General features: G+C 43.8%; 1 protein-coding gene across 1 annotated transcript in view; it reads right to left on the bottom strand.

The window, feature by feature from the left end:
• TSNARE1 (t-SNARE domain containing 1) overlaps nt 1-15,268 on the bottom strand; it is a 757,898-nt gene that overhangs the window by 63,092 nt on the left and 679,538 nt on the right. The window lies entirely within an intron of this gene.

Consider the following 15,268-nt stretch of genomic DNA (forward strand, 5'->3'; position numbering starts at 1 on the left):
TAAAGTGCTTTGAGATCTCTGGACAATGCACTGCATTATGTAAATACAAAGGATGAGTATTATTATTGTTATGCAGACAAAGGGGAAAACATGGCTCTTCCCTGCTTTGTAGCCTCCTTATTATTATTCTGATATGGAAATTAAAAGGTATGTCCACAGTCGCTGAAAGACAAACAGAATAGCCAGCATAATTGGAGAGAAATGTCACTTACTAGAATCTCACATAAATAGTAAAAAAAATTGTAAAATATAGATGATTAAAAAAATGTCAAAACATACAGTATCCAGCTCCCATTAGCGGCAAATGGCTCTCATTTGATGTCATTTGAGTTGCTTTGACAAATGTATCTCCAGGCTAAAGTTAAAAGAAAAACACGAGAGTATAAATATAACCTTTCTTTCATGAGCCTCATTCCAATCATCATCATCTTTTTATTCCTCTAGTCTCAGAAAAGCACTATTCGGTTCTCACCAGGACAGAGTCTTGCTCACCGAGCTGCCGACTTCACTTGTAAGAAATAAATGGATAAACCCCATTCAGTGACTAAGGTTACAATGTAAAGGGAAGAAGGATTCAATCCAACATACCAAACCCATGCTTACTGGCCCCGTTTCAGCAAAGTACTTAAACAGGGACTTACGTCCCAGTGAAATCAATGGGACATATATTTAAGATTTTTGCAAAATCGTGGCCATTGTAACAAAGAAGATAAAGATATAAAAATGATACACTCATTGAAATAATGCAGATGGAATATATCATAATTCTGGGCTTAATAGCTTCTGGCGAAAGGCACTTGTGTAATGCCTTTAATAAATAATAATACCTAGTCCTTACATAGCACTTTTCATCCAGGGATCTCAAAACGCTTTTCAAAGGAGGTCAGTATCATTATCCCTCATTTACAGAAGGAGAAACTGAGGTAGACATGACTTGCATGTGGTCACCCATCAGCAGAGCCAGATAAGGACCCACATCTCCTGAGTCCCAGTGCAGTGCCCTGTGCTGCCTTGGTATGTAATGGATTTAGATGCTATGTGCCACAGTGGGGCACCTATCATCCCAAAGGTAAAACTGGGGGCGCAGGCAATCACAAATATTTTGCAAATAGCAGGGTATTGGTTCAATGCAACAGTATCTGTTTTCTTTAGTATTTCCAAATGTGCTAAGTTTTGTGACCAGTCTGCATCAGTCAGATGAGTATATGCATTTGAGGATAGCTATACGAATTGGATCATTAGTAACTGTACTGGACATTCCATACATGTATTTAATTACATATTTGAGATAGAATGCATGCTATTTTGGCCGACTATATTATCAATATGCACTAAGGTCTTGATCCAGCAAAGTGACAACGTTTTTGAACACAGGCACCTCAAAACATATTTGGGCACCTTAATAAGTAGCCTGATTTTACGACATTTGCAACGCCCATAACAGCTAATGATAGCTAAGACCACTCAGCCTTTCTCAGGTGGTGTTTAAATCAATAAGGATGATAATAAGCTAAGATGAACCCAAATCACAGCCAGGATCTCAACACCTCTCCACCTCTGGTTTGACCATCCAGCACTGCCATCTGAGCCAGTAGATGAAATCCTCAAGTGCTTGCTCCCACAGGATTTTGAGATGATAATCCATGATACAAGAAAGGATGTTGAATACAGTCATCTTCTTCTGAGATGAATTCCAAACACAGAGGTGAAGCATGATAAACATTTGCCTCCCACACAAAAGAGCAGATTATTAGCAAGGAAAAATATATTAAATTTCCACCTTGAGTTGGTGACATATCCAACAGAGTGGAAAATAATGACGTTATAAAACCAAAAGAAATGTTCATCATGAGGAAAGTGACCTGCCACAACCTGTTTGTTAGTTACGCAGAGACACCCAATAGTTGGGATCAGTAGGCAGAAAACAGATCCAGCAGACTTCATGGTGTTGGCCCTGAAATTAATAGGATAAATTAATCACTGGGGCAATTCCAATGACTTCAGTGGATTTATAACAGGGAAGTATTTGGTCCATTTTTCTAAACTCATTTTTAAAGGAATCTTAAATCAGAGAAGTGTGGGACTGGCAGGGACCTCAAGAGGTCATCTAGTCCAATCATCTGCATTCAGGGCAGGACTATATAATAATGACCATTCCTGACAGGTGTTTGTCTAAACTGCCCTTAAAAACCTCCAAAGACAGAGATTCCACAACCTCCCTGGGCAATTTGTTCCAATGCTTAACTACCCTGACAAGAAGTTTTTCCTAATGTCCAATCTAAAACTCCTTGCTGCAATCTAAGCCCACTGCTTCTTGTCCTATCCTCAAAGGCTAAAGAGAACAATTTTTCTCCCTCCTCCTTGTAACAACCTTTTATGTATTTGAAAACTGTTATCATGTCTCCCCTGAGTCTTCTCTTCTCCGACTAAACAAACCCAATTTCTTCCATCTTCCCTCATAGGTCATGTTTTCTAGACCTTTAATCATTTTTGTTGCTCTCCTCTGGACTTTCTCCAATTTGTCCGCATCTGTACTGAAACATGGCACCCAGAACTAGACACAATACTCCAGCTGAGGCCATATCAGCACAGAGTAAAGCAGAAGAATTGCGTTGTGTCTTGCTCACAACACTCCTGCTAATACATCCCAGAATGATGTGCGCTGTTACACTCTATTTCTCAGCCTCAGAAAAGCTAGATCTAGTGGCCAGAACACAGGCCTGGTTGTCCTATACTCCTGAGTTCTACTCCTGGTTCTCCTGTATTGCCTTTGGCAAACTACTTAACCACTCTCTACTCAGCTTCCCCACCTGTAACACAAGAATATTAATAGCTACGTATCTCACAGGGCTGCTCTTAGAGTTAAGTTCATGTTTCCAAAAGGCTTGGCGGATGAAAAGCATGCAGTGGTATTATTAATGTTAGCATTAAAATGTCTTACCTTCCTTTTACGAAATGGTGCAATCTCTTTTTATGCCCACAAAGACAGTAACTGTGTTCATGTTGAGCTCTAGAATGGACAAAGCTCCATTCCCGAAATACTCCCCTTCCACAATATCATCTGTAAATCCATTTCTAATGGATTTTACAGTTGGCTACATGCAGCACTACAGTCTATGGTGAGAGAAGAATGTCCCTGAACTAAGCTTTTATAAAGCCCGATAGTGTGCATCCCTTTGTGCCCATAATTTCAATTATTTTCTTTTGTCTAAAACTTTTGTGAGACCTTGATGCTTGTGAATGTTTTAAGTAGCTACATTTTTATTAACTTAATTAATACATGACAATAGAGCGTTTGTACAGTTGTTAGCTATGTAGGGACTTTTACGGCCCCTCATTGCCATAGTAACTGAGCAACTAAATACCTCTGTCAATTCATCCTCCAAACACTCCAGTGAAGTAGGGAAGGGGAAGTGCATTTTTACAGAAGGGGAAGTGCCCCAAAGATTTTACAGCATAAACAGATAAGACAAAGTGGGAGAGTGCTATTATCCTAATTTACAGATGGGGAACTATGGCACTGACCAATTAAGAGAGTTGCCCCAACTCACACAGGAAGCTTAGGGTAGAGTCAAGAACAGAATCCACATCTTTGTATCTCTGACCAGTACCTTCTCCACCCTCCAATGCATCCTTCCTGTAACATGTGCAACGCTGAGTACGTGGGCTTGGTGGAAGTGAACTCAGGGTCACAGCAGCATGCATGGGCTGTGCTCTTTGCTGGAAGGAAGGACTGGCGGATTGCCCTCTCCCATGAGGGCTCACTCCCTTTTTGTGAGTCCTCCTGACTGCTATTTTTGTTGGAGCCTGAACCTCACACAGAGTGGCTACAGGAACGGCAAAAGTGCAGTGGGATGGGCAGAAGAGACCCTTAAGCGATTTTGCTCCCTCACAGCAATATCGGGCTAGCAACAAGCTGAAGCAGTGAGGAGAGGGAGCAGGGTGTGAAACTTCTCTGGCTAGGCTGAGAGCAGTCAGAGTTGGAGTCCTCACTCTGTATTTTCAGAACCCTTTTCCCCTCATCACCCTGAACAGCAGCAGCAGCAGCAGCAGCAGCAGCTACTCGCTCCCCCAAACTGCCCCTGGCCAATAACTGGCTGAAGGACTGAGAGGAGGTGAAGTTTCCACCATTCAGCACAGTCTGCAGCATTCTTTCCTCCCAGTGGGACTTTCTTGTTTGAGGAGACATGAAATTGCCTGGACCTTTAAAAGGTGTGCCCTCCCTGCTGCAAATAAATGCCAACTCAGAGGATTCAGTGCACCACCTACCGCATCCCCAAACTACCTCTTGCAGTACATTCACTTAGGTCCTCTGTTGAAACATTAAACCAAGCTGCTATTACTTAGCTTGGGGGAACACTATCAGAGCCCACAGTGATAGGGATGCAGACTGCCGCTCTCAATTAGCAAGACGTACATGGGCACACATTCTCAAAGGTATTTAGGTGCCTAACTACAATAGGAATTAGGCCCCTAATTATCTGTGAAGATCTAGACCAGAGTCTATGAAATTGGCATAATCAGAGGTTCTGACTGCATGCCAGCAACAATACAGGCTTTTTCTCCAAGAAGATATTTCTCCCTTTGGGGTAGAGTCCCTCAGGAATTAAAATGGGAGGAAACAGAATAAAGTCAACAGGTGTGTTTTCCTTCAGAAAAAAAATGCCCCATATCTCTCTTCTGAAATGCTCTTATCCTCACAAACAGAAGGAAGTGGACTTACCTGCACTATCATTTCAGCTATTACTCTGAGTACAGAGAATTAAAACAAATTATTGGACCTCATACCAAGCATAGGCCAAGTCCCAGTGAGCTCACTAAACGCTGATACAGTTTTAATCCTGATTTCATTAACTTTGTGTCCTTTTTTATAAAGCTAGGGGGCTATTTGATGATAAGAAAACCGCATCAATTTAGACATGTGAATGGATGGTAAATGCAAATACTGGAAGCACTGGAGAAGGTTCACAGCAGGGCTTTGAGACAGAATAAAGATTTTACAAAGTGTCAGATCAGGATTAGTTGGGCAGGCTGAATGTCAAGAGTAAAAGCAGCAGTAAGGAAAATGAAAGCAAAAAGATCTATGGAGTGGTGATTTTGTTGGTGGTGGTGGAAACCACAATTAGAGAAAATGAACTTTCCTCTGTAAGTACTTCAAAAGAGAGAGAGAAAGAAAGGAAAAGCTCACAGAACATCAAAAGGAGATTTAAAAATATGACAGAAAGCACAACCCCAGCTTTGAATGTTTTATTTGGGAATCAGGAGATAGTGCAACAAAACAGGACTGTCAGGGCTAAACTTTTTCCAGCACATTTCAAAAGGAGATTTGGTGTCTGAATTATAGTACAGAAGCTAATCCTCTTGCCATTTTTGTTTTGAAGCACTGGCAGGTAGGCTGGCTGGGGGATGGGCAAGTACTGAGGAGAAAGCGTTGATAAAACAATCGCACAAAACCACTGTGCATGGGAAGCAAAGGCCTTGGAGTTAGAAGACATGGGATTTATTCCCAGCTGCTGGAGACTTGCTGTACGACATTAGGGCTCAACAGCCTGAGTCAGCAAAGCACTTACAGCAAATGCTAAACTTTAAGTACATGAGTAGATCTATTGACTTCGATGGTTTGCCTCTGCTTGACTTCAAAGAGACTGCTTCATGTGCTCAGTTAAGCAGGTGCTCGAGTGTATTTCGAGAGCGCCAGTAATTTCTTATCCCCTTTTTCATTTCGGAATCTGTCTCTCTGTGTCTAAAATGAGGATTATGACATTTACCCACTTTGGTGAATCGTTTTGCTGGCTGTGGACACAAAGTGTCATCACAGTAAGTGCAGTTATTTTTCAGAGTAGCTATATATCGAAGCTGGGTTCAACGCTCAGTCTCTTTCCATGGGCCTGCAGAGAATGACGATGCCTTCTCGATTCCTTGCGAGAGGGTTACTTTGTATTTGCCATTCCTCTGGTGAACTGGTGAGCCTCAAAAAGAAGCCCATCCATTCTCTGCAATCATCATGTCCACCCTTGAGGTGAACTGTGATCAGCACCAGCTCAGCCAAACCAATTGCTGAAAGCATTTTAACTCCTAGCGCAGACAAGCCGAAGACATTACAAAGAGCTACGGTAAATGATGCAGACTTGTGCTAGCTAAGCCGTTAAATCTTCCTTGCTTTCTAAATGGCAGTTCCTCATGGCTGCCAAGTTTGGGGCAGCTCCATGTGTCATTGTATGAGTTATATGAGCTAATTTGGATAATTAGAAATCATTCACATAGGTACATAAGCTGGGAAGTATGGTAGGGCTACTTTCCCCTCAGAGGCTTTCTCAGGTGGAGGCAGCATGTCTAGTGGGGTGGGGAGGAACACTGGAGAGAAGCCTGAGGTTGCAGTGTCTGGCTGAGAGAGTCTGGAATCCAGGGCCGGCTCCAGGCCCCAGCGCGCCAAGTACGTGCTTGGGGCGGCATGCTGCGGGGGGCACTCTGCCGGTTGCCGGGAGGGCGGCAGGCGGCTCCGGTGGACCTCCCGCAGGCATGCCTGTGGAGGTCCGCTGGTCCCGTGGCTCCGGTGGAGCATCAACAGGCACGCCTGCTGGAGGTCCACCGGAGCCACGGGACCAGCGAGCGGCAGAGCGCTCCCCTCAGCGTGCCGCCATGCTTGGGGCGGTAAAATGGCTAGAGCCGGCCCTGCTGGAATCAGAGCCCTCACTTCTCACTGCCTGTCGCTGCCACCACTGCCTGCTCCTTCCTCGCTCCTCCCAGCAGGGGCACAATAAGAGAGGAAACAAAGAGGCTGCATGGATGACTGGCTGTGTGCAGAGCAGGCACCACCAATCTCTCGGGACTGCCGTCCATCTTGGACACACAAGATCTCTGCAGCAAGAATGAGTGACAGGGCTGCCGGATGGGTGACTAATTTCTCCTTAATGTTACTCACATCTTGTCAACTGTCTGTAATGGGCCACTCTCTTACCACTTCAAAAGTTGTTTTTCCTCCCTTGGCATCCTGCTATTAATTGATTTAGCTTGTTAGACTGACTTCACACTTGGTAAAGCAACCCCCACCCTTTCATGTATTTATACCTGCTCCTGTATTTTTCACTTCATGCATCTGATGAAGTGGGTTCTAGCCCACGAAAGTTTATACCTAAATAAATTTGTTAGTCTCTAAGGTGCCACAAGGACTCCTCGTTGTTTTTGCTGATACAGACTAACATGGTGACCACTCTGAAAGGTGAGACGTAGGACACCTGGCAGCCCAACAATCACATTGCTACTGCAGGCAAGGACAGCAGGGACCCTTTCTATATCTCCCTTGATTTAAACATCTGGAGACTGGAAGCGGTGTGTTCTCAGAGGAGAGTCTTCAACTACCCTGTGTTCCCAGTGGAGAGTCCTCTACTAGCCTATGTTCCCCTTACTGGTCTTCCAGAGGCTGAGCCTGTTGACCTTCATAGCATGGTGCCAGGCTCCTCTCTTCACTCGCTACTGCAAATCAGTGGGAATTGTGCTCCCAAGTCACTTAAGTGCTTTTGAAAATTCCACCCTAGTGTTCAGAGGAAGACTATGGAGGGATGTGAGGGGAAAGGATTCCATCTACTTTGGTACCAGACAAGTTGCTCTCTGTTTTTGTGAATTCACATAGAAATTGTCAGCTAAGCACATTTTTAAGTCAAACAATAGCAATGATTACCAGAAAAGGGGATTTCTGTCTCTCTACAGGAATGAAAATATTGTTCTCTTCTTTGATCAGTTTATAAGAGGATGGCCGCCAGTGACAGCCCTTCTCTAACATTCCTGGAAAAGAAAAAGAATGCCCTGACAACTGATGCACAGAAGTCATTCCAACACAGAAAATGTGCACACAGGGCTCAGGTCACTCCAGTTGCAAATCAGCCTGCAATGCACATTGTTTTGTAATAGCCACTTTGAATCAACAGTGGCTATTTCTGCAATAAATCTGCATGTCTACAGGCCACGCTCTTTTGCAAGCCAGCCTATTTCCAAAGGAGGCGCCCGTGTGTACATGGACATACAGAGAACAGCCCTGAGGCTCTAGCTGTCTGTACTTGGTCTGCTGATTAACTCCAGGCTATTTAATTCCTCTCTGTAATTGAAGCAATCACTATGTTTGTCCCTCATCACAATCATAGATGTGGATTTTCCTCCCCTCCCACCCAAGTGTTTTACAGCTAACACATGCATCAGGTTGTTTAGTGTTTATGCATGTTGGTTTTAGAGAAGAATTAGTAGGATGGCTTCGGTAAAGTGAAATTCTAACAACAGGCAATTCTACTGACATTGCAATTTGAGTACAGCATCAGGAAAAGAGGGATGTCAGCTGATTCATAAATACCTGAGTTTAGCCAGACAAACTGTACTCAGATCATTCCACCACCTACTCTTAACGGCTCACCAAGAATTCAAAGTTTGACATCTCATTTATGGTGTCAAACACTTGTCCCCTTAAGGCAAAGTACTCCAGGGACACTGTGACTCCAAAGTTGCTACCCTACAGAAGTGGAGCAACCACAGCTTACTTCTAGTCATAGAATTATTGAGCAGGGCAGGGTAGTCCCAGCCTCAGGGACTCGATAGGCTGAGAAAGCACACCCTGCTACGTCTGTAGTATGAGCAATAGTCCTTGTCTGGTTGTTGCTGAGGGCAAATGGGTTACAGCTTCTAAGGAGTTCAGGAGACAAAGGAGATTCTAGAAAGCCAGAAAATATCATGAGAAGTTACTAATGGAGAGAAATATGTAACCTGCACCAGTTGTGTAAAGACTAACAAGACAGCAGTGATTCACACTTTAATATCAGATGAAATCCTGGCCCCATTGAACTCAATGGGAGATTTGCCACTGAGTGGGGTCAGGATTTCACCTCCAGATGCTGGCTATCCTTTTCTGAAAGGCTCAATAAAGAAAAGGAAAAACTGGCCCTGAGAAGACAAAGAGAATCCCAAATTCTTCAAGCAGATGAGAAACAACCATTTCTAGCAGATTGAGAATGACTGGTTCTCTTTTTATTGGTGTTTGAAAACTTTGGCACATCTCACAGGAGCACAGGGTGATGGATAAACTACTCTAGCATCCTGTCTCTGACAGAGGCCAGTGTCAGATACTTCAGAGGAAGATAAAATAATTTCCTTTTCTTCCTAGCTTAGGCCAGGACTAGAAGCTGAGGTTGTGAAATACTGGGTCAGATCCTGAGCTTGTAAACATGAGCCTAATTCCAGTGCTGAATGGCGCTGCTTCCATTTACACTACCTGAGGACTGGGCCATTGAAAAGTAAAGCCAAAGGATCACAATATCTCTGGCTTGAGCAGGGTGACCAGATGTCCCGATTTTATAGGGACAGTCTCCGTTTTTGTGTCTTTTTCTTATATAAGCTCCTATTACACTCCCCCCACCCCCTGTCCCAATTTTTCACACTTGCTGTCTGGTCACCTTAGGCCTGAGTAAGCCCACAAAGTAGTAGAGGTGAAATCCTAACTCTGCTGAAGTCAATAAAAGTTTTTATACTGGACTTTAGTGGGGCCAGGATTTTAACCTGGGAATTTGTCAGCTAAGGCTCTGGACCACAATGTTTATATCAGCAGGGAAAATGTTTTTGACCCTTAAAAACAATTCAGATCATGTCTGGGGCAAAGATTTGGCACGATTCTGATTCATCCCTCCCTAATTACTAATCTCCAGATCTTCATTACGCAGATAGAATTGGAGAAAACTCCAAAGGTAATTTTATCTCCTGGTTATTTAGCTGGCATGGGATGAATACTTGAGTCAGATTTGGTTTGTGCATGAATCCACTGACCATGAAGGCAATTCAGAATCACATGGAGAGTGGTTTATTTATAAAAAAGAAAATCAAACAAAACCACACCCAGCAGAGCAGATAGTCCAGTGATGAGGTGAACCCTCATCTTCTCTTATGTGCCAATCAGGCAGGTTTTTGTATAAGGTCTTCATTTTGACTGTCTTTGAGACAATAAATAAGGAGTGTAGCAGAATCTGAGAATTCCCCTCTCTGATTCACAGCAAAACATACATGTTAAACATGCAAAGCCTTGAAAGCTGGAGCAATGCTGTGTTCCACATCTGCTGTAGCTTGCAGCAATTAGACACAGTCAGGGTTAGCACAATATTGTGCAAAGGGGTAGGGGGCACGATGTGTTAAAATAATGATTCAACCTCACCTGAACCCACCACAAACAACACTGGAAGAATGAGTAGCCCAAAGCAGGCCTGGAAAATTGATTCTCCAGTGGCAGACACATCACACTGCCCTTAGTGACCTGACAGCTGTAATTCTTCTTCATGGCAGCTGAGTGTTTATAAACAAGTCGTTTCAAGTGTGGAAGGTCTGCGTTTTGGCCAGCTTATCAAACTGCAGAGGCTTGTTGCTAGCATTCCTCCTGCAAGTTTCTTGATAATATAGTTATTGATGATAGGTGTGGGAAAAGTGTGGGAGACATTTCTGGGCTGGTTTATGGGATACTCCTGACCTCTGGAGAGATCCCATTTGTAAGAAGCTGAGTGAACTACTTTAGCAAGAGGTGGATGGACAGGAAATAGAGGAGTGCTCACAAAACCTTCCCTGTCTTCACAATTGCTGGTTAACCTCGAGACACACAACTGACAGTATAAATGGCTGCCATGGTGTATTCTCAGTACATTGTGGAATCCAAAACATGCTCCCCACCCTCAAAACACATAATTGTTCATGACTCACTACAAACCTTGGAGTGCTGCTTCTAAGATGTTCTTTACCTGCTTCTCTAACAGCACCGATAAAATAATTTTCCTGTAACCAATTGTTTCCAGAGAAATCCTGCTACATCCTTTAATTAGATTATGGTCCAGAGAAAGCCCAACGGGTTATTTTTCCCTGTCCTAACAGACATTTATTTCATACTTATGTGGATCACTAGACAGAGCAGCTGGGCATTGCAGCCTCTTCAGGGCTTCTGTTAATGCACTAGCAACCTTGTCCACAGAGGGAAAATAACCAGATACTTATATATTCTCTGCAGCTGAGTTTGTAGACACAGTTATGTAATAACCCCACTCGCCTTGCTGTAGCAATGGGAAATACATCCCCAAAGGTCTAACATTAAAGCCACACTTTTAAAATTGTATTTCGAGGTTATTCAGAAAAATATATCTTTAATAACATAACAAAGGAAGACAAAGATTTTGCTAATATTTCTCCTTTGGTCTTTTAGGTCAGCGTCCTCTTACTCCTTTCCTCTCTGTTCCACACATAAAAGCCTCAAGACCTCAAAGATTTCCCCAGGGAGTTGATTGAGACTGACAGGAGTATGACATTCACAAAGTTCATTGTTTTGGGAGACAATATTCATGCAGGAAAGGCTTCAGGTAGAATAGCACAACCCTGCCTACCTGATGCCTTGTCCACCTTCTCTCCACACCCACACACAGAGCCAGCACCCTCTGTTTTACACACTGAAACGGAATGTGGACACAAGAGCTATGCCCATGTCCTTCCCCGCTCAGGAGGCAATCCGAACTCTCCCTTTCTCCAGGCAAGGGGAAGCTATCACTGTAATATCAAAACATCAGGGGTTCCACCAAATTCCCAAACCCACTTAAACCAATGAGTAGAAGAATCAGTGAATCACAATGACTAGACCCTGTCTGCTGCATCTGCTTCCATCCCACTTCACCACCAGCACTGAAGGATCTCCATGGTTCTTGGACAATCCAAGACAGAAAAAGCAGGTGGAGAGATAACTTAAGCACAACAGGTGGGAAGCACTAGTTCAATAATACAAGAATTAAGTAACATTTCATTAAATTAAAAGGTGGCAAATTCAAAACGGATAAAATGAAACACTTCTTTACACAATGTCTGAATAAACTGTGGAATTCATTGTTTCAAGAAGCCACTGAGGCCATGAATGTAACAAGATTAAAAAAGGAATTATATATTTATATGTATAACAAGAACATCTGGAAGCATCATAACAAAAATATACGTAAGGGATATAAAAACCTCATGATCCTAAAGGCCAAGGACCCGTAAGTCCTATTGATATCAATAAAAACTGAATTCTTAGCACCTCTGAAAATCAGGCTATTTCACTGGATGCTTAGAGATGGGCTGTCATGGCAAATGTTTAAGGGTGATGCAAAGTTTAAATTAATGTTCACAAGTCACTTTGAGATTCTCAGATTAAACATGCACTAGACGCCCCTGGGGAAATGCTAAATTATGCTACAGACTGTAAAAGAGATGCCACGCAAGATTTGGATTGGACTATGAAAGGTGACGAATGCCTACAACTCCAACTGATTTCAGTTCAAGCAGCAATGAGAAGTCCGGTGGCACTTTAAAGACTAACAGATATATTTGGGCATAAGTTTCCGTGGGTAAAAAACCCACTTCTTCTTCAGATAGAAGTGGGTTTTTTACCCATAAAAGCTTATGACCAAATAAATCTGCCAGCCTTTAAGGTGCCACCAGACTCCTCATTGTTTTTGTGGATACAGACTCACACAGTTATCCCTTGATATTCAGTTCAAGCATTCAGCAGTTTGAAGATTAAGCCCTTTAAGAGGGAGAAATAACTAGCAAATTATGGAAACATTTATTTAGGAATAAGTCTGCCTACATATGATGGGGTCTTTGTATTTTTCCTCCCTTGTACATTACTTTAAAAGGAATTTTGCATGAAGTAGGATCTTGTTTCTTAAGATTTAATTTGCTCAAGATGCCTTGCCCTTGAAGTCATAGGTAGAAAACAGCAAAACAACAGATTTTTTGCTTTGGGGGCCAAACTGAAAAATCAAAATAAATTCCAGTTTGATTTGAGGCAAAGTTTTTTGGCTGAATCAGAAAACTTGAAAAAAAATAGTTTCAAATTGACCTATTTTGAATTGAACCAAAACCTTTCTTTTTAAAACTTTTGATTCATACTGAAGCGACCAAAACATTTCAGTTGATTCAAACTTTTTATTTTATTCTATTTTGATTTTGGCTGTTTAGGATATTTTCCCATCCTTTTTGCATTTTTTTTAAACTAGCCTGATTTAAAATTGAAACACTGTTTTGAACCAAAAAGTCAAAATGAAATGTTTTGACTATTTCAAATTTTTGTTTCCCCGCAAAAGCATATTTCAGGAAAAGAAAGCAAAAAACCTTTGCCCAGCTGTAGTCAGATGCTTCTGTTTGTGACATTGCAATTGGTGCCATGGAAATACTTGTGAAGTCACAAAGACAGGAGCATAGGCAACAAGCATCAAGATCAGACAGCCAGATTCTGATCTCATTTAAACCAGGGTAAGAATCTGGCCCAATAATCTTGCCAGAGTAAAAACTGAGTAAGGACTTCTGGATCTGAAACATTAATTATAGATCAAGGGACTATAAATATTGAATACACCCTGATGAAAAAAAGGAGAATCACTTCCAGAACAAAAGAGCTTTTGCAAAGTTATTGACTGTTGGCTCCTTTGTAAATTCCTGAACAAATGACACAGGCGGCTCAGAGAACAGGGTGGTGGATTAATTCAGTCCTGTGACTGGCAGCTAGCAAATATGACAATGTTCTCTGTGGCTCTTGAGACTGATACAGGACTGCAAACTGGGCCGCACTCATGACCACTAAGAAATGTACAGTGCACTGGTAAAAGCAGAGCCAATAAGGAAAGCTGCCTCCATGGTATCAATTTAAAGAGCAAAAAGCAATTCCATGGAACAAAGCTATCCATGTTTTGCGTTCATTAGGTCGATTTATTGCTACATCCAACATTGCCTCTTAGGCAGGAATTGCTGTTGCGGCCGCAACTTGATGGCACAGTGCAAGAAACACATGGAACGTGCCACAGAATTTCTATCGCGAGAGTGGCCAGTCTCTCGCCTTGAGCTGGTGAGGAGGGAGCACTGTAAGCACCATGTTCTGGGAGCTAACGAAAACACCAATGCCAGCTGTCAGCTTTGTCATCAGTTTCCTTGACAGTATATATAATCCTCACAGAAAGTCTCCAATTAAATTCACTGGTGTTTTACTGATGTCTCCTGCCCTGAAAACCCTTTCCCTCAGCTCCACAGGGTACCGTATTTGGTCTCTGAAAGTCCTCTGGTGTACTGGGAAAGTTCAGTATTAATGACACCAAGTGGGGCCCTCTGAGGCTGATTTAGCAAAATCCAATAGTCCAGAAATCTCTCCTGCTGCACTGGGTCCAACTCTTAGTAATCAGACTCTGAGATGAGGATGGGCTTAGGCTATACAGCATGAAGCCCTTGACAGAGGCATTCCTGTGGTTCTCAGATCATAGCCAGTGGTGAGCTGGAGCCGGTTCCCACAGGTTTCCAAGAACCGGTTGCTAAAATTAGACCTCCATGGAGAACCGGTTGTTAGAGGGCCAGGGAGTGGGCAAAGAACTCCGGTCCATGGGCTGGACCATCCTGTTGCTCCCAGGATTCCCAGCTGGGGAGGCTGAGGCTCCCTCAGCCCTTCGCCCGCTTCCCCACAGCTGCAGCCAACTGCCGGCATCAGCTGGGCAGCTCAGCTGAGCTCTGGAGTAGTCCTGCTGCTGCTTTTTGAGAGACCCGGCAAGGTGCGTGGGGAGGTCCTGCTGCAAGTCCAGGACTGGCCAGAGGGGAAGGGAGGGGGCAAGTGGGGCAATTGGCCCGGGCCCTGCAGGGGCCCCTGGCCCCACGAGGATGTCTCCCCCGGGCCCAAAGAGCTGCAGCATGGCCAGCAGCTGGGCAGCTCAGCTGAGCTCTGGGCTGCCGGGAAGGTAAGGGGGCTGCAAGCTCTGGGACTGTGGGGGGGTGGCAAGTGGGGCAATTTGCCCTAGGCCCCTGGCCCCACGAGGATGTCTCCTCCCAGCCCACCCCCCGCAGAGCTGCAGCATGGCCAGCAGTTGGGCAGCTCAGCTGAGCTCCTGAGTCGTCCTGCTGCTTTGAGCTGCCGGCAAGGTAAGGGGGGAAGGAGCTGCAAGTTCTAGGGTTGCCAGGGGGCAAGTGGGGCAATTTGCCCCAGGCCCTGCAGGGGCCCCCGGCCCCATGGGTATGTCTCCCCCCATGGTCCCTCCACCACTACCCCCCCTTTTTAAATCAGAACTTTTTATAGGGAACCGGTTGTTAAGATTTTGGCAGCTCATCACTGATCATACCCAGTGGCTATGAATAAAACTGTGGATTTTATTATTCCCACTGCAGTCAGGAGAACAGGTGCAGAGCACAGAGGGGCATAACAGAGTACAAGGCACTAAAGAAAATAACCAAGACCTGAAAGCATGAGGAAAAAACA

This window comes from Gopherus flavomarginatus, chromosome 2 (assembly GCF_025201925.1).
Source record: "Gopherus flavomarginatus isolate rGopFla2 chromosome 2, rGopFla2.mat.asm, whole genome shotgun sequence".
NCBI lineage: Eukaryota > Metazoa > Chordata > Testudines > Testudinidae > Gopherus > Gopherus flavomarginatus.